We start from the raw sequence: 25,000 nt of genomic DNA, 5'->3' as shown, positions 1-25,000 counted from the left end.
CGGGACCGATGGCTGGATTGGACATGTGGGCGGAGCTAAGAGATGGGTCGAAATAAATACGTCAAAAACGCCACACTCTGGCACATTGAAATATATCGAGGTTACTTTTTCGAAGCGGAGCCCAGGTGGAATTATTAAAAAAGAAAAAACCAGGTACGACTTGGGTGAGATTTCTGCGTCAGGGTACGAAGTGTCTAGGCGATAATGAGTCGAGTAGGTTCAGAGTTGAATGTTTGTTTTCGTTTTTTTTTTTTTTAAACGTAAAAGGAGGAATTCTCCTGGAGAGGATAAATTAAAAGTGGCTTTTTCTTGTATTTAACTTTGGAATGTTAATGACGGACGTATAATAGACGTATAATAGTTTCAAGATTAGATACATGCCTACACATATTTATATATATATATATATATATATATATATATATATATATATATATTTGCATGCATATATATGTGTATCTCTCTCTATCTCTCTCTCTATATATATATACATATATATATGCATACAAATATATATATATATATATATGCATATAATTACGAATATATATATATATATATATATATATATATATATATATACAGTATATATTTATTATATATATATTCGTATTTATATGCATATATATATATATTATATATATATATGTGTGGGTGTGTGTGTGTGTGTGCGCGCGTGCGTGTGTGTGTATGTTTGTGTTTGTGTGTGATTGTATTTTGTGTCTGTTCATGTTCATTGCATTTGGATAATAAAAAATAAATTTTTTGGGTAACCAGTTTGTCAAGAGGGAGACTACTTTTGTATCCTTTATTTCCTTTAATATAAACTGTTTATCAACGTATTACTAACATCACCAGTTCCGTCCATGGATTCTTTATAACACATAATTTGAACTTATAAAAATCTCTTTTTATACTTTATATATGAAAGATCTGTTTTAATATTGTTACTGTTCTTGAATTATTTAATTTTAGTTGTTCATTACTTTTCTTGTATTTTATCTATCTCCTTACTTCCTTTCCTCACTGGGCTATTTTTTCCCCTGTTGGAGCCCTTGAGCTTATAGCATCTCGCTTATCCAATTAGAGTTGCAGCTTAGCTAATAATAATAATAATAATAATAATAATAATAATGATGATGATGATGATGATGAAGATGATATTGAAGCTTCGAATACATTATTCATCATTCTCAAATGCAGTTTGTAGTGACCACTGATTTCTATTCATCATAAATTCGATAGTTATAAAAAAAAGTATATTAGGCAGGATTAAATGTTCAAAGGTTGCTCATGAATGGCAGAGGCAAGGGACAGTGATATTGGCCTATCAAGCAGGACAATGCCCTAGAGACTGACCATAAATGCATATAATCAGCGCCCAAGCCCCTCTCCACCCAAGGTAGAACCAAGGAGGACCAGACAATGGCTGCTGATAACTCAGAAGATAGACCTATAGTCTTCCCCAAACCCACCATTCCTAGCTCACAAGGATGGTGAGGTTGCCGCGACCAAATGAACTATCGAGTTTGAGCGGGACTCGAACCCCAGTCTGGCAATCACCAGGCAAAGACGCTACCACCCGGCCACCACAAAACAGAACAATTATTACTACTCGAGATTGTAGAAGATTTGCAACTACTGATGTAGAGCCACGAAGTTATATAAACTGATTGAATAATCAATTAGGATTCAATCAAGTCAATTCATGTGCATAAAAGATTACTGAAATTCATCATAAAATCTAGATGAATAATGAAATATATGCTTATACATTTAAGATAAACATATTATCCACTTTGAAATCTCTTGCACTAAAATACTCATGTTAAGGAGATTACTGAACTGATATTTAACATAAATTCATCATAAACTGTAAAAGAATAATAAAATATATACACATACATTTAACATAAACATATCATCATCCGCTTTGAAATCTATTACATTAAAAATATTCATATTAAGAAGATTACTGAACTGAACCTTAACATAAATTCATCATAAAATCAAAGTTAATAATGGAGTAGATACATATACGTTTAACATAAACATACCATCATCCGCTTTGAAATCTCTTGCACTAAAAGTACACATATTTAGAGGCCGCATTCCTTTCGCCAAGTTGCGTTCAAGAATGCAAAGCACAGAGTCCGTTACGTTCAATCAAATTTCTAATCAGACGCAAACCTGTTAGCCAAAATGTAAACTAGTTTTACTAATGCATTTGCTATACTCTTCATCTTTATTTCAATATAGTAAAACTTTGAACGATGTTTGCTGTGTGGTCGTCAAGTATGAAGGATTTTTTTTTATTCCTCATCTCCTACTCTTATTGACGTAAAGGGCCTTGGTTAAATTTCACCAGTCGTCTTTATCTTGAGCTTTTAATTCAATACTTCTCCATTAATTGTCTCCTACATTGTTATAAAAACGGCAATTTTAATCGGAAATTCTCCATAAAAATATACTGTTCTCAGCCGTATTTCAGTAAAATAGAGGCGACCGTAATTTTACCCTATTTTGTTATCATCTTTTTCTGGTTGGTGACCGTGATATCACTCCTTTACGTCAATAGATCAGTTTTTAAAACGGCAAATGCCTTGCAACATTTATTCCAGGATTTTTACCGTTCCTTTACGGCAAATATTTAACCGTATACTTAATGCTTCATAGTCCTCATCCACGTAGGCCTGGGTCTTCCAACTCTTCTAGTGCCTTATGGAGCCCAGATAAACGTTTGGTGAACTAATCTCTCTTGGGGGAGTGCCCAAACCATCTCCATCTACCCCTGATCATGATTTTTATTAATTTTAACTTATTTTTTTTTTCTAAAGGAGGAATATACAGGCATTTCAGTATGCCTACTTGAATATTACAATGAGGTATAATCTCAAATGGGTTTTAGATCTCATAGGTTTTGACAATGATGATGATGATGTTCATCGTTATCATAATGAACATTCTCATCCTCATTATTGCTTCGAAAGACGTTTGAATCTAAAGGTCACATGTGTCCCATAATAATAATATCTATATGAAGAAGAAGAAGAAGAAGATGAAGAAGAAGACGAAGGAGAAGAAGCCAAACCGAAAATACCATTCACTTTAGCAGGAAACTTTAGTGAAATAGAAGGCAAATAAAGTAAGAATAGGGATAAAAAGATCAATGGTAGAGGAAACATTGGTAATTAACGTAAACGACTAAAATTAGTACAAAAAATAAATAACTATACATATATATATACATACATACATATATATATATATATATATATATATATATATATATATATATATATATATATATATATATATATATATAAGCAGAGTAGTTCACCCGTGCAACAAGAAAGGAAGATTTCCGACACCCTAATTGTTCTAACCCCATATGAAATTGGAAGAGTTTCTCACCTCTGTCCACAGCAAATCAGGACCAATTTTGCCCCATTTGAGTTTTAGGTAATTGGAAAAAACACCTACAGGGAACTGTCCAGTAGGAAATTGGGTAAAAAAAAAAAAATAGATTCCTATATTTAAAGGAAGAGAAATGGTACTTGTATCGTTGTATGGCCGTTATGATTTATTTATGAATATACTGAAACGGTATGCACGTGTTTCATACATGCTCATACGCTGTAATGCTATTGCTTTTTATTATAACTTTTGCTCTCCCGCACTGATAATAGAAACAGCCTGTTTATGCCTGCCATTGCCTATTTCACATAGTTGGAGTTATTGTGCCGTTGTTGCCCTCAACCGTTTGTATACAAGATCGTTATCTTTGTGAATAAAGTCACTTACATTCACCTCGCCTTTCTGTTAATACCTCACAGCTACCTTGCGACACCCAGTTGGTTTGGAAAAGTAGATAAAATGAATCATGAATGGCTAAGCTCTGAGCTTAGCGATTCATACATTACGTTTATTTCAAAATCATATATATGCAGACTTGGATAAACTTCAAGTATGACATACCTTTGAAGTCCTCAAAAAGCTACATTTCCTTATCTAGCAAAATGATGAACCATGTTCTTTGTACGTTTACTATTCGATTTTTCTGTTATTATTTACATTAAGGGGACACACACACACACATATATATATATATATATATATATATATACACACACATATATATATATATGCATATATATGACTGTTTCCTCGATCAATGGGTCTCATTTAGTAAACATTTATTTACGTCAATAGATTCTTTTAAAGATACATACCACTCAAAAGGTAGCAGTTTCTCTCGACCTATTTGTTGCAGTTTAGCTTTGAATGTGTGTGTGTGTGTATATGAGAGAGAGAGAGAGAGAGAGAGAGAGAGAGAGAGAGAGAGAGAGAGAGAGAGAGAGAGAGAGAGAGAGATCCTTATTTCGGCTGACATCTAGGGATGAAGGGTACATGGGCAAGACGAGGAAGGGGCACAGTGTACCCAGAGTTCACCAGAGGGCCACAAATCGTCCTATCTACCGATAGGTCAGCTCCCATGCAGGTTCTGCAGGACACTCCTTAATGTATTACTAAACGCCCATTATCCTTCCTCATCATCCCTATTATCATCATCATCAGGGGACGATGAGGCTATCAATTATATACATATATATATATACCTATATGTACACACTTATCCATATATTTTTACATATATACACACAAACACCCTTTTATATATATACATATATATATATAATATATATTATATATATATATATATAATTACATATATATATATGCTGCATATACAAAAACGATACAAATATAGTTATATTTTCCCTATTCTTATACATACTATTATACTTCTCCTATTCCTATAATGCTATGCATCTTTATATACATATATATATATATATATATATATACATACAGAAACAGCAACATATGCAACCATTTTCAGTGTACTGCAGAATAAAGGCCTCAGACCTGTCCTTATTCATGTCTAGCTGCCAGTGTTCATCACCACACTGGCCACTGCGGATCAGTAATGGTGGGAGATTTTAGTCTGGTCGCTCGCAGCGAAGCAACATATAGTCAATCTATTTTAGCGACGCAGATTTGCACCGTCTCTTGGGTGTGCCCTTTTAGCTCCGAAAAGTTTCCTAATAGATGATTAGTCGGAAGTATTTTTGTCCGAATACCATCATTGTTTTCAAATGATTACCAAGTAATGTGAATCAAAACTTATTTACTAACCTAAATTTCTCCCTCAGATATATGTTCTGTCAACAAATAATGTTGACGAATAAATAGGTAATTAAGTATCGTAATGGCAAATCTAGATTTAATGCCAACACCCCCCGAAGTCAACGACAGGAGCTTGTTTTCGGATGCACGCTGCATAATTTTGTAACTTTTCACATATTTTGACACAAATTGAGATAAATAACATTAAGCATAAGGAAAACATATTATAAACTTTCTTTGAATACCATAATCTACTAAAAACGTGGAATTAATAAAACTTGCTATTGGTGAAAATAGCGGTTAGGTAAAAGCAGGACCCACTTAGAGTGGGTCCTGGGTAAAAGGAGTATTCTACTTTCAAACACCGACGAGAGAATGGAAGGGAGATTGTAACCCGGCGGTGAAATTATGAATTCGTTTCATTGGAATTTTTATGCAATTTATACTATAGTATGGGTGACCCTGATAAGTACAGCTTTGGTGATCACGGCGATACACAAACCCTTTTATCGCGTTAAGGTATCCCCACTCAAAAAGAGAGTTTTATATATACATACATGAATTTTTATATAAGTATATATATATACAGTATATATATATAAATATGTATATATATATGTATATATATATATACATGTGTGTGTGTTTGAATGTATAATGTACGTAGGGGTGCATGTAATATGTATATATATATGTATATATATATGTATATATATAATGTCTTTATATATAATATATATACATCCCTCTGTCTATACATATGCATATATATATATATATATATATATATATATATATATATATATATATATATATATATATATATCACCTCTCTCTCTCTCTCTCTGTTTATATATATATATATATATATATATATATATATATATATATATATATACATATATATATATGTATGTATATATATATATATATATATATATATATATATATATATATATACGTATATATATACATATATATATATACATACATACATATATATATATGTATATATATATATATATATATATATATATATATATATATATATATATTTGCGCTTTTGAGACCCAGCACTCTTATACCAATTTTCTTAAAGGCAATTGCCCTACAGTGATCTCAGTATTAACGGACTTTCTCCAGATTATCCATAGTGCGGGAAACCAAATTCTAAAGTATACAAATACATATATTAGCATATATATATATATATATATATATATATATATATATATATATATATGCTATCAATTCAATTATAAAGATCTAATTAATTTCGGTGAATCAAACGATATTTTCATATAACAATTTTATTGCAAAATAATTCTAACATAAAACCCTTAATAAAATTAAAAATTATTCAAGAACATAAAAAATTACACTCAGTTACCTTTATTAGCCTCAAGAAAAATAGTTTTCCTTAACTGTTTTCAAGATTGCATGCAATGACTAAAGATTAAAACATGTTAACAAATGTTGGTGGTTTAATATACTTGTTATTTAAGTATTCTTCATAGTGTGTTCTCTGGCACCCATAAGACAGCATGAACACTTTGCTGAATTTCTTGAAAGACTCAACCAAGAGCTTTGGTGTGCTTGCAAATATCCTCACACGACCTGTCATCCTAAATCGGACTGTAGAATATTCTCCACTCTGAATGTTTCTAAAATGAACAGTGTTACGCAAAAAGTCCTGTCTTTTCAAATTTGTTGATCCTTCTTCATCGAGGTCGTAGGATAGGCGCCTCAGGAGCATCGTCCTGCAGCCTTCCATGACACAACAAGGAAAAGTATGACTGACAGCGTTTGTCTGTATCTGGAAGGAACCAAATGTCACTGGAACCACGGAGACCTTTTGCACTCGTCTGGCAATTCTTCTGGCTGTGGTTTTCAGAGTCCTTGCGTCGAGATTTCCTGTCACAATCCCTTTCCCCGAGTTGTACAATAACGCAGTCACTCCAGGATCTCTTAGTTGCATTCGAAGGGCTTTGGGCGGGTTTCCTATTGTTTCGGTATTGTTCAACTTCCGGGCCACTTGACTGACATTTAGCGAGCTCCCAAGTCTGAATTTAGCTGTCATGAGAAGATTAACATTCATCACCTCAGGTTCAACTTCTTCGTGCTCAGAAAAGCACAGATCTGTAGATTTCCATACTCTTGTTTTCCCTTCTTGAGCAACGTTGAAGTTGATGATGTACTTTGGATGAGGCACAAATCTTGTTTTTTCTGCTTCTTTAATCTTGATCTGCCTGGTGTCTGGTGCAGTACAAAATTATGTAATAATGTCATAGCATGTCTTTGTGAAGTATCTTATGTTATGCCTGTTTGAGTACCAGACTTTGCTTTTGAATATTAATATGACAAATTCGAAGATAATTTGTATTTTTCCTAACCATACAAACCTTAGCTATTTACAGAGGGTTTACCTTTCAGCACAGCTGAAATGACGAGCCAATAGTTTTAAAGAGGGTTAATTACCCCCCCACTAGTTAGCGGGGGGGGGGGGGGGGGGGAGGGTAGCTTGCTACCCCTCCCCCCTCCACACACCGGTGACTTGCTTCACTTCACTTAGAGGTAGGACTTGACTTGGGGGTCAGAGATGGCGGGCACATATGTGTAAATAGCTAAGGTTTGTATGGTTAGGAAAAATACAAATTATCTTCGAATTTGTCATTTGTTCCGTAACCGAAATACAAACCACGCTATTTACAGAGGGTGACTTACCCCCTAGGAAGGGTGGAAAGTCCCCAGCCTTACTGACTTCGGCTTGCCCGGGGGCTCGATCCCTCAGTGAGCAGCACTAGAGAGAGGGAGCCCCTGTACCTCACAAGTTCCTAGCATCGCTAGGAACGAGTGGCCTACATAAGCAGTGTGAGGAGGAGAGTGTGACTCGTCCTATGAAGTTGACCTTGAGACCTTCAGATAGGAATTCTAGGATAGGACGTTCCCCATACCACCTCGTCAGGGTATGGGAGACGCAACAGTATTAAGCTTAATACTAGGAGCACAAAGAAGCATGGGTTACCTGCAGAGGTCGAGGTCAGCTATGCGAGGACCAGGATGCTGCTTCCCCAAGAGAGGGGAGAATGAAGAAAGAAGTAAGGGTCAGACATACTCTTTCATTCACGCAGACTAAGACCGGGTAACAACGCCCTCAACCTACTGCTACTTGTCCAAAAAGGAGCCTGAGGTTAGACCAGGAGCCTGAGGTTAGACCAGCTGTTGTGCAGCCACCACAGGGCCGATAGAAAACGTATCGAGGCTCCTGTGGGTCACGTCTTGCATGTAGTGGGCTGTGAAGGTCGTTTGACGCTTCCAGACCCCAGCTTGAAGTACCTGCGTCACAGAGAAGTTTCTCTTGAAGGCCAGGGATGTAGCAATACCCCTGACATCGTGGGCCCGAGGGCGACGTGACGGAGGAGGGTCAGGATTCAGGGCATGGTGGATAACCCTTCGAATCCAAGCTGAGATGGTGTTCCTGGTGACCCTCCTCTTTGTCCTGCCTGTGCTCACAAACACAGCTCGCACATGAGGACGGACTGCAGCCGTTCTCTTCAAGTAGTGCCTCAGACACCTCACTGGACATAGTAGCAGCTGGTCTGGGTCGTCTGTTACAGAACGGAGACTCGCGATCCTGAAAGAGTCGAACCAAGGATCCGGCACTCCAGGATTCTGAGTCTTGGCCACAAACTCAGGGACGAACCTGAACGTTACCTCCCCCCATCCCCTTGAATGGGCGATGTCGTACGAGAGACCATGAAGTTCACTAACTCGCTTGGCCGAAGCCAAGGCGAGTAGGAAAGCCGTCTTCCAAGACAGGTGGCGATCGGAGGCCTGGCGTAATGGCTCGAAGGGAGGTCTCTTAAGAGACCTGAGGACTCGAACCACGTTCCAAGGAGGGGGTCTCACTTCCGACTGGGGGCAGGTAAGCTCATAGCTACGTATGAGTAAAGAGAGTTCTAGCGATGAAGAAATATCCATGCCCTACAATCTGAAGGCCAAGCTTAAGGCTGAGCGATAGCCTTTCACTGCCGAGACAGAAAGGCGCATTTCTTCTCGCAGATACACGAGGAAGTCCGCTATTGCTGGAATAGTGGCATCGAGTGGAGAGATACCCCTTCCACGACACCAACCACAAAAGACTCTCCACTTTGCTTGGTAGACTCCCTCAGAGGACCTTCGCAGGTGCCGAGACATTCTCTCCGCAACCTGTTGCGAAAAGCCTCTCTCCGCAAGGAGACGCTGGATAGTCTCCAGGTGTGAAGCCGAAGCGAGGCTACGGCCCTGTGAGGGACGCCGGAGTGGGGTTGTCTGAGAAGCTCGTGTCGTGTAGGAAGCGCCCTTGGGAGTTCCGTCAGGAGTTGCATAATGTCCGGAAACCATTCCGCGTGATGCCATAGCGGAGCTACCAGAGTCATCGAACAGTTGACCGATAGTCTGGTCCTGTTGAGCACCCTTCTCATCAGACAGAACGGTGGGAAGGCGTACACGTCGATGTTGTCCCACCGTTGCTGGAAAGCATCTTGCCAGAGTGCCTTGGGGTCCGGGACTGGTGAGCAGTACAGGGGCAGCTTGAAGTTCAAGGCTGTCACGAACAAGTCCACAGTCGGGGAACCCCGCAAAGTCAGGACTTTGTTGGCTATATGAGGATCCAAAGGCCACTCGGTACTCACTATCTGCGAGGCCCTGCTCAGACTGTCGGCGAGCACATTCCTCTTGCCAGGAATGAAGCGAGCTGATAGTGTTATCGAGTGGGTTTCGGTCCACCTCAGAGTCTCTACTGCAAGATGGGATAGCTGTTGCGAAAAAGTGCCTCCCTGCTTGTTGATATAAGCCACTACCGTGGTGTTGTCGCTCATCACCACCACGGAGTGACCCGCCAGGGACCGTTGGAACTGCTGAAGAGCCAGAAAGAGGGCCTTCAATTCTAGCAGGTTGATGTGTAGGCACTTTTCTGATCCTGAGCAAAGGCCTGAGGCCCTCTGGTTCAGAACGTGCGCCCCCCACCCTTCTTTTGACGCGTCCGAAAACAGAGTCAATTCCGGGGGGAGGACGAGAAGACTCACTCCCTTCCACAGGTTCTCGTCGGCCAGCCACCACCGCAAGTCCGTCTGTTCCAGAGACTCCATTGGGATCCGAATGTCCGGGGAATCGGATCCTTGATTCCACCGGGACTTGAGCCGCCATTGAAGGGATCTCATCCTGAGGCGGCTGTTTGGAACCAGACGGGCCAGGGAGGATAGTTGGCCTAAGAGACGCAACCACGATTGGGCGGGGAGTTCTTTTCGCCTGAGGAAGGGTTCCGCCACCCTCCTCAGCCTTGCTATCCAGTCGTCTGATGGAAAGGCTTTGTGGAGATTGGTGTCTATTAGCATGCCTAGATAAACCAGTCGTTGGGACGGCTGCAGAGAGGACTTCTCGAGGTTTACCACGATCCCCAGATCCTGGCAAAGATCCAGAAGCCTGTCTCGGTGCCGAAGAAGGGTCGACTCCGAGTCTGCTAGGATCAGCCAATCGTCCAGGTAACGAAGGAGACGAATGCCGTTCCTGTGCGCCCAAGATGAAATCAGGGTGAACACTCTGGTGAACGCCTGAGGAGCTGTGGAGAGACCGAAACACAGCACCTTGAACTGGTAGATCTTGTTGTCTAGGCAGAATCTCAGGTACTTCCTGGAAGACGGATGGATTGGGATCTGGAAGTACGCGTCCTTTAGATCCAGTGTACACATGAAGTCTTGTGGTCTCATCGCAAGTCTGACCGTGTCTGCTGTCTCCATGCTGAACCGGGTTTGTTTGACAAACCTGTTCAGAGCTGAGAGATCGATGATGGGTCTCCAGCCTCCAGTAGCCTTCTCTACAAGAAAGAGTCGACTGAAGAAGCCTGGGGAGCCGTCCACGACCTCCTGGAGAGCACCCTTCTCGAGCATGGTCTCGACTTCGGCCTGAAGGGCCAGCCCCTTTGCCGATCCCGTGGCATAGGAGCTCAACAACACTGGATTCGCTGTCAGGGGAGGTTGAGATGTTGTGAACGGGACGCGATAACCTTGGCCGATCACAGAGACTGTCCAAGCATCGGCCCCGTGTTGCTGCCACCTGCGGACGCAACGCTGAAGGCATCCCCCCACAGGTGGACATGCAGGGGGACTGCCACCCCTAGGGCTTGCGGCCGCGGCCGCCACCCCTAGGAGTCTTGCCTCCCCTGGAGGACTTACCGCCCCTCTTGACCTTGGCTGGAAAGGGCTGGGGCTTAGACACCACTTTCTTAGCTGCCGGTGCCTGTTTGGGAGCCTTACGAGGCTGTTGCTGCTGTTGTGGCGGGGCTGGAGGCTTATAGGGCCGAGTTGTAAGGGCCCTGTGGAGGAGGGAGTCCGTGGTGGATTTCTTCCACCTCTCAGCCGTTCGCTCCATGTCTTGAGGCTCAAACAGGCTCTCCCCCAGAAGGGAAGCATGTCGGAGCCTACACACATCTACGGCGGGGACCTTCGGATGGAATCTCTCGGACACAGCATCGCGACGCTTCAACACCGAGTTGGCCCACAGGGTGGTAACCTGGTGCGCCAAAAACTCGATGGAGCGGGTGCCCGAGAGCAAGAAGGTCTCTAGGGCCTTCCTATTGGTCTCCTTGGACAAGTCCTCCTATCGCAATAGGATGCCCAGAGATCCTAGCCAGAAGTCCAGCCACGAAGTGGCCTGCATGGCACACTTAGCGACCTTCTCGTGGTTATGGATCTCTGCCGCCGAGAACGACACCTGCCGGGCAGAGAGTTTCTCAAGGGGAACTCCCTTCGCCAGCTCCTCCACAGAGTGATGGAGAGGAAGAGCGAGGTTGTGCTCACCCAGGATCTCGAAATACCTCCTCTGCTGGAAGCGAGGAGGAGGGATGAGCTTGTTCCCGGCAGAGGAACGACTGGAGGAGGCAAGAAGTGCGAGCTGAGCGTTGGCCCTAGCCCTGGCACCCTTCAGCCCCCGAGACCAGGGCAAAGCTGCACTGGTCTTAGGGGCCTTCCGAACGTCAAACACTTCATCCAGAATCGTGTCTTTGCCTTCACGGGGGGCGATGACTGGATCCGTAAGCCTGTTAAGTTGCCTTATCAGGCTTAGGACCTGCCAGAAGGCATGTTCGGATTCTTGCTGTTCTCCTCCCTGCGGGCTGGCAGCTAAGTCTCCTGCCCCAGGAATCTCTTCCTGGGGTGATACGTGGACATTCCCCTGGGTAGTCGTGGGTTCCTGACGAATCCTTGCAGAGGATTTAGGGACAGTCTTGGAATCCTTGGATTCCCTCCTGGGAGGGATACAGGATCCCAACAACGAGGTTCGAGGGGCCCCTTCCTCACGAGACGATTCTCCTGCCTGAAGCGAAGTCTCCCCCCCTGGTGCCGAGGGGAAGACTACCGCCCCACTGGACTCACCTGAGGACGGAAAGGCCTCGTCCACGGGAGAAGGAGAGAGTACTCGTGCAGGAGAAGGGGCCTTTGCGACCGACCTCTTGGGAACCAACTTCGCCCTGGGGGAAGTCACCACGAAGTCCACTCCTCTCTTTCTCTTCAGCGTAGGAGAGACAGCCGTTGGTTTGTTACCCTGGCCGGCGAGTGCTGGTTTCATAACCCTCACTAACGCCCGTGCCAGAGGACCAAACCAAGTCTGCTGCTCCAAGGACACAGAGTCCGAAATCTTCGCTAAAGGGAAAGGGATCGGGCGATCCTTTGGAGTGGACACAACGGTACCTGCCTGAAAAAAAGGTGGGGAAGAATGATGTACTAACCTCTCCTCAGTAATATCCTTGTCCTGCACTACAATCCTGTGTTTGGATGGAGGTGATCCCGAGTGCCGTCTAGGAGCACGCGTTCCTGCTGCTACCACCGGCTGCGGAATTCGCCGCGAACGATGGTCGCGCGAAGACGAATGGTCGCGAGGGAGCGCGGGCGAGCGATCGCGCGCAGGTGGATGATCGCGCGGGCGCACAGGCGAGCGGTCGCGCAGGCGCGCAGGCGAGTGGGGGCGAGGGTGGGCAGGTAAATGAACGCGTGTCCGAGGCGACGAAAGCAAGCGTTGGCGCAACGGCGAGGGAAAGCGCTGCCGCGTAGGTGAGGAAGATCGCTGGCGATGTAGATCCACAGGCGATCGATGATGAGCTGGTGAGTGCAGTCGCTCAAGTTGGCGATGGCGCGATGTGGCATGTCGACGCACTGGCGTGCGATGGTGAGCAGCAGGCGCAGGTGAATGACCGCGTAATGGTAAGCGATGGCGAGCAGCATGCGCAGGTGAATGATCGCGTGATGGGGTGCGATGGTGATCAGCATCCGCAGGAGGGCGATCGTGCAGGGGCGAGCGATGGCGAGCAGCATGCGCAGGAGGGCGATCGCGTGATGGCGAGCGATGGCGAGCAGCATGCGCAGGTGGGCGATCGCGTGATGGGGTGCGATGGTGATCAGCATCCGCAGGAGGGCGATCGTGCAGGGTCGAGCGATGGCGAGCAGCATGCGCAGGAGGGCGATCGTGCAATGGCGAGCGATGGCGAGCAGCATGCGCAGGCGGGCGATCGCGCGATGGCGAGCTAGAAGCGAACCATGTTCCTTCAGGAGCGTTGGAGAACGTTGGCGCGCTAGCTGTCGCTGTTGAATAGGCGATACTAAGATCGCCTGTGCGCGCTGGCAAGCAGGTGAACGCTGGCGCGTAGGTGATCGCTGGCGAGCTGGAGATCGCTGGTGAGCAGAAGGTCGACGCGTGTCATGTGAAAGGACAGGTGGCACGGCAGGTGGTGCGGTGCGTTCAAGAGCAGGAACTGGGAGATCGCTGGCGTGTTGGCGAACATGTGTTTTTGACACACGCGCAGCACGATGTTGCGTAGCCACAGGACCAGGCAGATGGTGAGCAGGGAGTTCAGCAGGAACTAAAGGGTGGTCAGAGACTGCAGGGCGATGGTCCTCAAATGAGCGCTGACGCTCGGAAGAGAGCTGACAAGCAGGAGAGCGCTGGCGAGGGGGACGAACATCAGGAGAGAGCCGACGAGCAGGTGAGCGTCGGCGAGCAGGAGAGTCTTGGCGAGCAGGAGATCGTCGACGAGCAGGAGAGCGCTGAAGATCAGGAGAGCGCTGGCGAGCAGGAGAGCGCTGGCGAGCAGGAGAGTGCTGGCGAGCAGGAGAGCGCTTGTGCGCTAGCACTGCTCGCGTAAGGGAAGGATCCCTTAGCCCCGAAGGGACCGTTGCCCGTCGGGTGACGAGTTCTCCAGAAGGGGAAGATCTGGCATGAGATGGTGAGCGGTCTGCAGAGAGGTTCAAGGAGGGCGGAGCTGTAGGTTGAGGCTGACGAGGAGAGTCCCCCCCCCGGAGGATGAAGACCCAAAAAGGCGCCTCTTAGTCCCCCTGTAAGGGGAATGGAGGCCCTTGTGGCGTAGCGGACGGTGAGCCTTACGGCGGAGGCGGCCTCGGGGAAGATCGTCGGGACCATCGGTCCTCCGAAGAGGAGTCTCCGTTAAAGCACTTCCCTCAGAAGGAAGCTGAGCAGCAGCCGAGACCGAAGGACTCACTTCCCCCTTCGAAGGATGTACGGAAGGAGGAGGAGAGTCTTTAGCACCATCACCCGCAACAGCACCTGCGGCGGAAGGCCCAGCCATGTCGAAGGCCTCTGTCACCACGACGTCGACAATAGACAGAGGGTCTACCTCCACTACCACCGGCGACTGCTTAACAGCGGCCCCCAACGAGACAAGGTCAATAAGAACGACCCTGGAGGGCAAGCCCATAAGCCCCAGGGACGACCAAATCTGTAAAAGATCATCACTGGATAAGGCATTATCAATAACCTCCCCCGGAGGAGGAGGGGGAACCGCCTCGCTATGGGAGGCGACGCCCTCTCCCCCCACCGAAGGTCGGGAAACAGAACAAGGGCCTGCGCTCCCACTCGGCCGACTCTCCTTAGGAGGCGGACGAGGGGGAGCTTCGGAGGAGGTTTGGGCGGCGGAAGAAGAGTCCCGAGAACCTTCCTCCTTCAAGGCTAACCCCGGAGAAGAACGGTCTCTCTTGGACTTCTTCTTACGCCGACGGCCAAACCTCTCCCACTGGGAGGCAGACCACTCCCTGCACTCACGGCACATGTTCTCCTGGTCACACCGTCGGCCCCGACATTGAGGGCAGAGGGTGTGCAGATCCGTATTCACGTCCGACATAAAAGTCCCACAAGGACGACCGGCAACTCCAGGGCATGTACGTATTGTAAAGAAATAACTGAAGGTCAACTTCCAACCAACACACACGCTGAAAAGAAAAAGCAGAAAATTAAAGGCTGTCACGAGGGCGATGAGCAGACACGTCTGATCACCGCCGAGCCAAAAGTGAAGTGGAGCAAGTCACCGGTGTGTGGAGGGGGGAGGGGTAGCAAGCTACCCTTCCCCACCCCCCGCTAACTAGCGCGGGGGTAATTAACCCTCGTTAAAACTATTGGCTCGTCATTTCAGCTGCGCTAAAAGGTAAACCCTCTGTAAATAGCGTGGTTTGTATTTCGGTTACGGAACAAATATAATATTCTTTAGTGAGTTTTTATATAGAGGAAAAATAGTTTTTTTTTTTGTTAAGAGCACTATTCAGATTTTGGATAAAATGTAAATACATGTACATACCTATGTTATCTGATACAAAAGAAAAAAAAAAAAAAAAAAAAGTCCCCCGGAATTATGATATACCTTACATATATATTTATTTATAATAGAACAAGAGAGTATAACTGGCTGTTATTAGTAATGTAACAAAGTGCTTGCTTAAAGTAGATCAGTTTTATAAATATGTTGTTATATTGGGTTGTTGATCATTTACCAAAGAGCAGTTAACATTTACCTCTGGTTATGTAAATACTTATCTCAAGAGTCTGTATATAGATATTGTATTAACAGGATTACTGTAACTTCGGCTAAAGACAAATAAAGAAGGTTTAAGGACATCGGTATTATCTCTGAGTATTCCACCAAGTACAATTGGGATATAACACACACTCCCCTCGGTATCTGTACGACAAAGATACCTCCAGTGGCATTAAAAGGCATTCTTTACAGATCCTCACATTGGATGGCTAGAACTCAATGGTATTTTTACGAGGTTTTAAATTGATTTGTCTAACCAAGATTAAAAATGACAAATTTAAAAAGTAATTTGTATTTTTCCAAATTATACAAACCTGAGTTCTTACTCATAGGAGAAGGATAACATAGAAGATGGGATGTGGCAGTTAAAACTTTTAACGAGGTGTAAAAACGCAGTAGGTAGTTACTCTGAAAGGTTGTCTCCCCTTTGGCAAACTGTAACCTCAATTGGATTGCAAATGGCAGAAGGGGCGGGGCTTTCGCACCACTACCCAGTACCTACCGTCTACTGACAACACCTATTTGCACGTTTTTAATTGCCAAGTTCATTCTCCCTTCAAAGAACAATGTTGGATAATTGTGTAGGAAAAACTATGGGCTTCCACCAGTCATCTTCATTAAAAACAGTAAATTCACCATAAAATACATAATTTGATAGCCTTGTTTTCTCCATAACGGTAATTGTATTATTCTATAATTTTACCATAAATTGCCATCGATGCAGATACACAAGTATACAAAGATAAGATAGAGAAATACAGTATTGTAATAAAACAATATTATATCCTTTAATACAATAAAAAAAAAATTGTATTAACCCGATATCTATTTCATATGAAACCTACTTACCTAATGGGGGGGGGGGGGTGCATAATGACCCCCTGCCACTGCGGTATTCTAGGACATAATAATACATACAGGTGGCCGCTATCGTACATACACCCCTAGGCCAAAATGTATCATGAATCGACTTAAAAAGTTTCTTGAAAGCAATTAAGTTCAAGGGGTGTATGTATGATAGCAGCCACCTGTATGTATTAATATGCCTAACTTAGGATACGGCAGTGTAAGGGGGGTCGCAGGGGGCGTAAGCGCCCCCATTAGGTAAGTAGCTAAGGACATGGCTTGTAGGTTAGGTTAGGGGGGAAAGTTAAGGTTAGTTGATGTCCATTTTCAATGAATGCGTGAGGAACTTAGCGCTGGTATACAAAGGCTCCAAGTTCAAGTTTTGGACCTTCTGTATATTGAAATCTCGCTTTCTAACGCAGCTTAATACACATCTTTGCTTGTTTAGGTATTGTCCTTCTGTGTCCCACTTTCATAACCAAATCTAGGATGCACGTACTTTCTAAAAGTGGTTCGCGGAATCTCTGTGCAGCGTAAAAAGTATTGGGTTAATGTCTAGGAGAGGGCCGCATGAAGATATCACTGATATTCAATTTATTTTTACTAGAATATGTAGGAATGTATGTATATAATGGTATACCAGTGAGATAATTTAGTGAAAATCAATAATAGTCGAAATATCGACGATCAAACTCACGCTACTCTTGTCTTCCTCCCAGATTTTTCTAAGTCTGTTGTTATTGTTGACTGTGTCTTATTTTTGCTCAAATGAGCCCTGTAACCACTATAATCCGCAGACAAACTAGTCCCCTATGACGTCTTCACGTTTGGCCAATCACAGTGCGACAATACATTTTCTTTCCCAATGACGTCTTCATGTTTGGCCAATCACAGTGCGACAATACATTTTCTTACCCATCAAAGTGCGACAATACATTTTCTTACCCAGCCATTTTATTTCGTTCCTAGACATCGAGGCCGTAGCAAGCACGTCATCTGATATTGCACAAGAAGTTGAAATTCCATCTTCTTGTCCTGACTGTTTCCTAAGTTACAATGAAATTGTTCTTACTTATTCGGGGTTATATTGAAAAACTAGTGGATTTGTGCCAGAGACACAAATTAATTTTACAAAATAAATATTGTCCTGCATGTCAGGGAACCTTCGCAACGGCTTCACGTTTTCCTCAAAGCAGTAGCACATCTTTATCAACCAACAGGTTAAGGTAAGCTTCATTAATTTATGGAGTATATTATAATGGTGATAGTATAACGATGTATACAGCAGTACCATCACTTTGGATTTGGTTTGATGGATGTGTTAGGTAGTGTCCTTAAGGGGGGGTCGCAGGGGGGGCGAAGCCCCCCCCCCGGTAGGGGTACAGGGCTATTAGGCTAGGTTAGGTGGGTGTATTAGGTTCGGTGGTGCCCTGAAAATCACTGTGGCCTTAAGGGGGGGTCGTAGGGGGGGGCGAAGCCCCCCCGGTAGGCCTAGGTAGGGGTACAGGCCCCCCAGGGTAGATTAGTTGGTTGTATTAGGTTCGGTAGTGTCCCGAAAAATCACTTTTCTCATCCTCCCCCCACCCAAAAACCCTGCTTCCCACTGGGGTCCCCCATAATTGTAGTAGTAGGTTTATGCTTACATTTTGTGTGTAAGAGTTAAGTCTTAGTTTCTTTTTTATTAATTTCCTCATGTTTCTATGCACTGTGCAACAATAATCTGGTTGTTTTTTGCCGTTTTCCGTCGTTAATACTTGAAAAACGGGTGCGGCCTTCTCCTAGACATTTACCAAGTATTGTTATACCAAATGTAAAATTTACTTGACCAGAATTTCATGCTATTTCCAATAAAAGCTTGTTATAAATACTAAGGTAAGGCTTAATTACTAGGTCCTAGTTAATATTAATGTCCAATAGCGAATATCTAATCACCGAACTAGCTTAGGGTAGCCTACGCTAGTCTTCTATTCTTAGCCTTTACCTAACTATGGCTATTAAATCAAATTATACTGTATATATACCGGTAATTGATTCGTAAAATATGTATAATATATATTTATGACTCATAAATATCTATATTTAATTAAAAAAAAGTCTCAGTTCAATTTTAAAAAAACCTATTTGACGAGAGGCCTCTGATACCGTACGAGAAATCGTGTTTCAATATCGGTTAATATCTCAAAATATAACTAAAATTTAATGATTTTAATTTATATAATGACACCTATAACATTAAATAAAGCTTTAGCATTATTAATTAAACCCTGACATACTTACAGAACGAAGTTAAATGAAGATATACATGATAAACTTCTTAGGTGGGGATTCTGACGAAATGTCTTGTTTACAAAACTTTTTCTTTTACTTCTGGGGCGAGAATTGAGAATCCGGTTCTACGGAATTTTCAAAATTTGCCCTTAAATTTACCCCCAAACAGCAATAATCGTACTCAATAACATTATGTGGAAACGTATTTATCTCAAATATATGATTATCCATATATTTTTTACGATTTGTGTTAAAAATCTATCAGATTATTGGCTAAAATTGGTTCAAAATTTACCAAAAGAAAAAAAAAAACAATAATCGTACACAAAAACTCCATATGGAAACGCATTTATCTCAGATATATGATGATTCATACATTTTGTTAGATTTGTGTTAAAATCTATCAGATTATTGGCTAAAATTTCTACTAATATTACGGCCCACCAGTATTGAAAATCAAGCATTTTGATTAAGATTGCTCTGTACAAACTAGAAAATCTTATCTATTATATGAATAATTAAACAGAGGGGTAGGGCCTACCCCAGGGGGAGTTTACTGGGCCCTGTTTTATTCGGTATCTATGTTATTAATCTATCAAAAGTACTACAGGAACATGAACTGAAGTTTAAACTATTTGAAGACGATACGTAATTTTACTGAAAGGGTGGACAAGCTGATAAAGATTAAGGAATTAATTAAGTTAATATTTCAAACATGGATGGACCCAAAAGTATAGAAAATTATACATACTGATAGTCAAGGGAAAAAATCTACTAGTAATTAAATAAACTAGATTCACTAACAGGAAAAATGATGTTGAATATGCACTAAAGATTAAACCAATTCTCAAGACGAAGTCAACTTCAAATGGAAATATTGTAAACTTTACTGGTGAAAAGATCAGCGAAGAAGAAGTAAACAAGATTCAAACTATGGTTGCCAACACAGAGACTAGGAAAATTGTAAAATTAAAACCTAAAATAATGTTTATGCAATGTATACGATGATGAAGATGAAGTGGAAAATGCTTTTATTTAAAGTTATTGTAACCTAGACCAGATTCTAATTATAGAAGCAGGGTTGCCAGATTATTTCGACTGGATGATCGTACATGAGCCTTAAAATTGTCGTTTTTTTTTTTCAACCAAAATTATCGTACACAGTTTCAATATAATTATTGGGGAGTTACATGATTGACTTATTTCAAAATATTTTAGTATAATTGTTGAATTAAACACACACACACACACACATATGTATATACCTAAGGTATATATCGTACATCGTACTGGACATGAAATAATCGTACATGTATGGCAATTATCGTACGTTGGCACCCCTGTATAGAACTGTGCTGTAGGTGGGACAACCCCACTACTTGTTGAACATTGATCCCTAAGTTCTGAAGGCTAATCATGATAAATGAGATGAATTCGTGTTGCGATGTGGTACTTATAACATGTGATATGTGCCACATAATCAAATATCACTCACAAGGGTATGAACATTTTGAAAAAGATTGCAAGTTCAAGACTGATGATAAAGTGAGCGAGAAATGTTCAGGAAAACCTACAAATGGAAGTTATAAACTGGTGATCATATATTGGTCAATAAATTTCAAAGCTTATGATTTGGAATTGAAGAAATTAGCATAAATAGTGTCTATGTAAATATTTAATCTGTTATAAAACCAATTCATATTAAATTGATAAATGATAAATAACTTGTTCAAGAAGAAACTGAAACTTTATCGTTCTGTAAGTGTTATAATAAAGTGGATTGGACAATAAACACTAGTTTTGCAGTGTGATATGCAACATTATTATTATTATTATTATTATGATTATTATTATTATTATTATTATTATTATTATTATTACTTGCTAAGTTACAACCCTAGTTGGAAAAGCAGGATGCTATAAGCCCAAGGGCTCCAACAGGAAAAATAGCCAAGTGAGGAAAGGAAAACAGGAAAATATAAAATATTTTAAGATGAGTAACATCATTAACATAAATATCTCCTCTATAAACTATAAAAACTTTAACAAAACAAGAGGAAGAGAAATAAGATAGAGGAGTGGGCTCGAGTGTACCCTCAAGCAAGAGAACTCTAACCCAAGACAGTGGAAGACCATGGTACAGAGGTTATGGCACTACCCAAGACTAGAGAACAATGGTTTGAAGTTGGAGTGTCCTTCTCCTAGAAGAGCTGCTTACCAAAGCTAAGGAATCTCTTCTGCCCTTGTATACAATAAACTGATTTTATAGGTCCTATTAATAGGCCCCAAAAAAGCAGTGCTCAACGTAAATTAAGTAAAAATTGTAATAAACAGAGGAGCTAGACTGATATTATTATTATTATTATTATTATTATTATTACTATCCAAGCTACAACCCTAATTGGAAAAGCAAGATGCTATAAGCCCAGGGGCTCCAATAGGGAAAAATAGCCCAGTGAGGAAAGGAAATAAGGAAATAAATAACTGAAGAGAACAAATTAACAGTAAATCATTCTAAAAAAAGTAACAACGTCATAACAGATATGTCATATATAAACTATTAACAACGTCAAAAACAAATATGTCATATATAAACTATAAAAAGACTCATGTCCGCCTGGTCAACAAAAAAGCATTTGCTTCAACTTTGAACTTTTGAAGTTCTACTGATTCAACAACCCGATTAGGAAGATCATTCCACAACTTGGTAACAGCTGGAATAAAACTTCTAGAGTACTGCGTAGTATTGAGTCTTATGATGGAAAAGGCCTGGCTATTAGAATTAACTGCCAGCCTAGTATTACGAACAGGATAGAATTGTCCAGGGAGATCTGAATGTAAAGGATGCTCAGAGTTATGAAAAATCTTATGCAACATGCATAATGAACTAATTGAACGACGGTGCCAGAGATTAATATCTAGATCAGGAATAAGAAATTTAATAGACCGTAAGTTTCTGTCCAACAAATTAAGATGAGAATCAGCAGCTGAAGACCAGACAGGAGAACAATACTCAAAACAAAGTAGAATAAAAGAATTAAAACACTTCTTCAGAATAGATTGATCACCGAATATCTTAAAAGACTTTCTCAATAAGCCAATTTTTTGTGCAATTGAAGAAGACACAGACCTTATATGTTTCTCAAAAGTAAATTTGCTGTCGAGAATCACACCTAAAATTTTGAAAGAGTCATACAAATTTAAAGAAACATTATCAATACTGAGATCTGGATGTTGAGGAGCCACCGTCCTTGACCTACTTACAATCATACTTTGAGTTTTGTTAGGATTCAACTTCATACCCCATAACTTGCACCATGCACTAATTTTAGCTAGATCTCTATTAAGGGATTCACCAACCCCAGGTCTACATTCAGGGGATGGAATTGATGCAAAGAGAGTAGCATCATCTGCATATGCAACAAGCTTATTTTCTAGGCCAAACCACATGTCATGTGTATATAGTATGAAAAGTAATGGGCCAAGAACACTACCCTGTGGAACACCGGATATCACATTCCTATACTCACTATGGTGCCCATCAACAAGGATTTCTCCTATACTAATTGATTTACACTGGCTGCCTATTAAAGCGAGAATAGAGTTTGAAATATGTACAATAACCCATCAAGTTATCAGAGCCGGACGTCCAAAATATCTAAGATAATTGCTACATATTGTGCAGCCAATAAATCGTGTTGACACGAGAATAGTTACAAATGGTTTTAGATTATTGGAACCTAGATATATGTCTACTGTAGGTTTTAGAGCTTTCAAATATGAGGCCCAAGACTATATGATAAGCTCCCACTAGACATCCTAATAATTGAAGATATTAAGGCTTAATATGCGGCCCCTAGACTATATAATAAGCTCCCACTAGACATCCGAATAATTGAAGATATTAAGGCTTAATATGCGGCCCCTAGACTATATGATAAGCTTCCACTAGACATTCGAAAGACTGAAGACATTAAGGCTTTCAAGAGGAAACTGGGACTTTCTTATTCTCTGGGTGCTTCGATAATGTGGATTTGGCAATAAACGAGTAATATGAGATTAAATAATATGATAATGTGATGTTATGGTCAGGTAAGGCACAGGAATCCCCTCGTGATAGGACCATAAAAACAGCCTTTAAAGTAAAGTAAGTAATACTGTGTGATTAATGTTGTTACTTGTTCAAAAACTATTAAAATTTTACGTAACAAGAGCAAATGTTCAATGGTACTTTATTAAAGTCTTTTAATATACTGAACTGTCCCTCTAAACTTGAACTCTGATCATAGATTGCCATAAGATACGACTAGATGTACCTCTCTCTCTCTCTCTCTCTCTCTCTCTCTCTCTCTCTCTCTCTCTCTCTCTCCCCACCGTCACCCTGTTGGAGCCCTTATAATAATAATAATAATAAATGCTATGCTACAACCCTAGTTGGAAAAGCAGGATGCTATAAGCCCAGGGGCCCCAACAGGGAAAATAGCCCAGTGAGGAAAGGAAATAAAGAAAATCCTTATAGGGCTTGTAACATCCTGCTTTTCCAACTAGGGTTGTTGCTTAGCTAATAATAATAATAATAATAATAATAATAATAATAATAATAATAATAATAATAATAATAATAATAATAATAATAATAATAACAGAACTTAAGCCTAAATAGCCTTGAGAAAAAGCTTACATTAAAAGAGAAAAAAAAAAACTTGAAGCAAATTCAAAGATTGTTTATAAAAATAAACTCAAACTACAGTATGCAATTTAGGGCATATTTATTCAATGTGATGATTTAGTTGTGTCACATATAGCTATACGCAGCGACACGCCCACATAGATTACACGCACATACGCACACACGTCTGAGGAGGGGCGCAAAGAGAGTGCTAACAGCTATGTGCCCTTTTTTACCCTCTTGAACTTTGACCTCAACTATTGAACTTTGACCTCTCCTTGTGGTGTCGCCGGCTAGAGACATAAACAAGATGTTATTATACTTTCAACTATTATTATTATTATTATTATTATTATTATTATTATTATTATTATTATTATTAATTGCTAAGATACAACCATAGTTGGAAAAGCAGAATGCTATGAGCCAAGGGGCTCCAACGGGGAAAATAGGCCAGTGAGGAAATGAAACAAGAAAAAAAATAAATACTTTAAGAATAATATTAAAATAAATATCTCCTATATAAACTATAAAACCCTCAACAAAACACGAGGGAGAGAAATTAGATAGAATAGTGTGCCCGAGTGTACCCTCAAGCAAGAGAACTTTAACCCAAGATAATGGAAGTTTATGGTACAGAGGCTATGGCACTACCCAAGACTAGAGAATAATGGTTTGATTTTGGAGTGTCCTTCTCTTAGAAGAGCTGCTTACCATAGCTAAAGAGTCTCTTCTACCCTTACCAAGAGGAAAGTAGCCACTGAACAATTACAGTGCAGTAGTTAACCCCTTTGGGTGAAGAAGAATTGTTTGGTGTATATATATATATATATATATATATATATATATATATATATATATACATATATATATGTATATATATATATATATATATATATATACATATATATATATATATATATATATATATTTATATATATATATATATATATATATATATATACATATATATATATATATATATATATATATATATATATATATATATATACATATATATATATATATATATATATATGTATCTATATATATATATATATATATATATATATATATATATATATATATATATATATATATATATATATTAGTCCACATAATGAAAATTAAAAGATGAGTATATGTTGAAATGCTCTACAGTTTTATCCACCACT

The 25,000-nt window shown here is 41.0% G+C and overlaps 1 long non-coding RNA gene across 1 annotated transcript; it reads right to left on the bottom strand.

Moving 5' to 3' along the window:
- Positions 1–6,484: 6,484 nt before the first annotated feature.
- LOC137650522 (uncharacterized) lies at positions 6,485–19,378 on the bottom strand. The gene is made up of 2 exons (XR_011045975.1): positions 19,166–19,378; positions 6,485–7,446 (listed from the first exon to the last, which is right to left on the bottom strand). It is a non-coding gene; the product is annotated as an uncharacterized lncRNA (long non-coding RNA).
- Between the last annotated feature and the right edge of the window lie 5,622 nt (positions 19,379–25,000).

The sequence above is a fragment of the Palaemon carinicauda genome, chromosome 12, assembly GCF_036898095.1.
Source record: "Palaemon carinicauda isolate YSFRI2023 chromosome 12, ASM3689809v2, whole genome shotgun sequence".
Taxonomy (NCBI): domain Eukaryota; kingdom Metazoa; phylum Arthropoda; class Malacostraca; order Decapoda; family Palaemonidae; genus Palaemon; species Palaemon carinicauda.
Note: the sequence above shows the minus strand (reverse complement) of the source record. Positions and strands in the feature narration are given on the sequence as shown.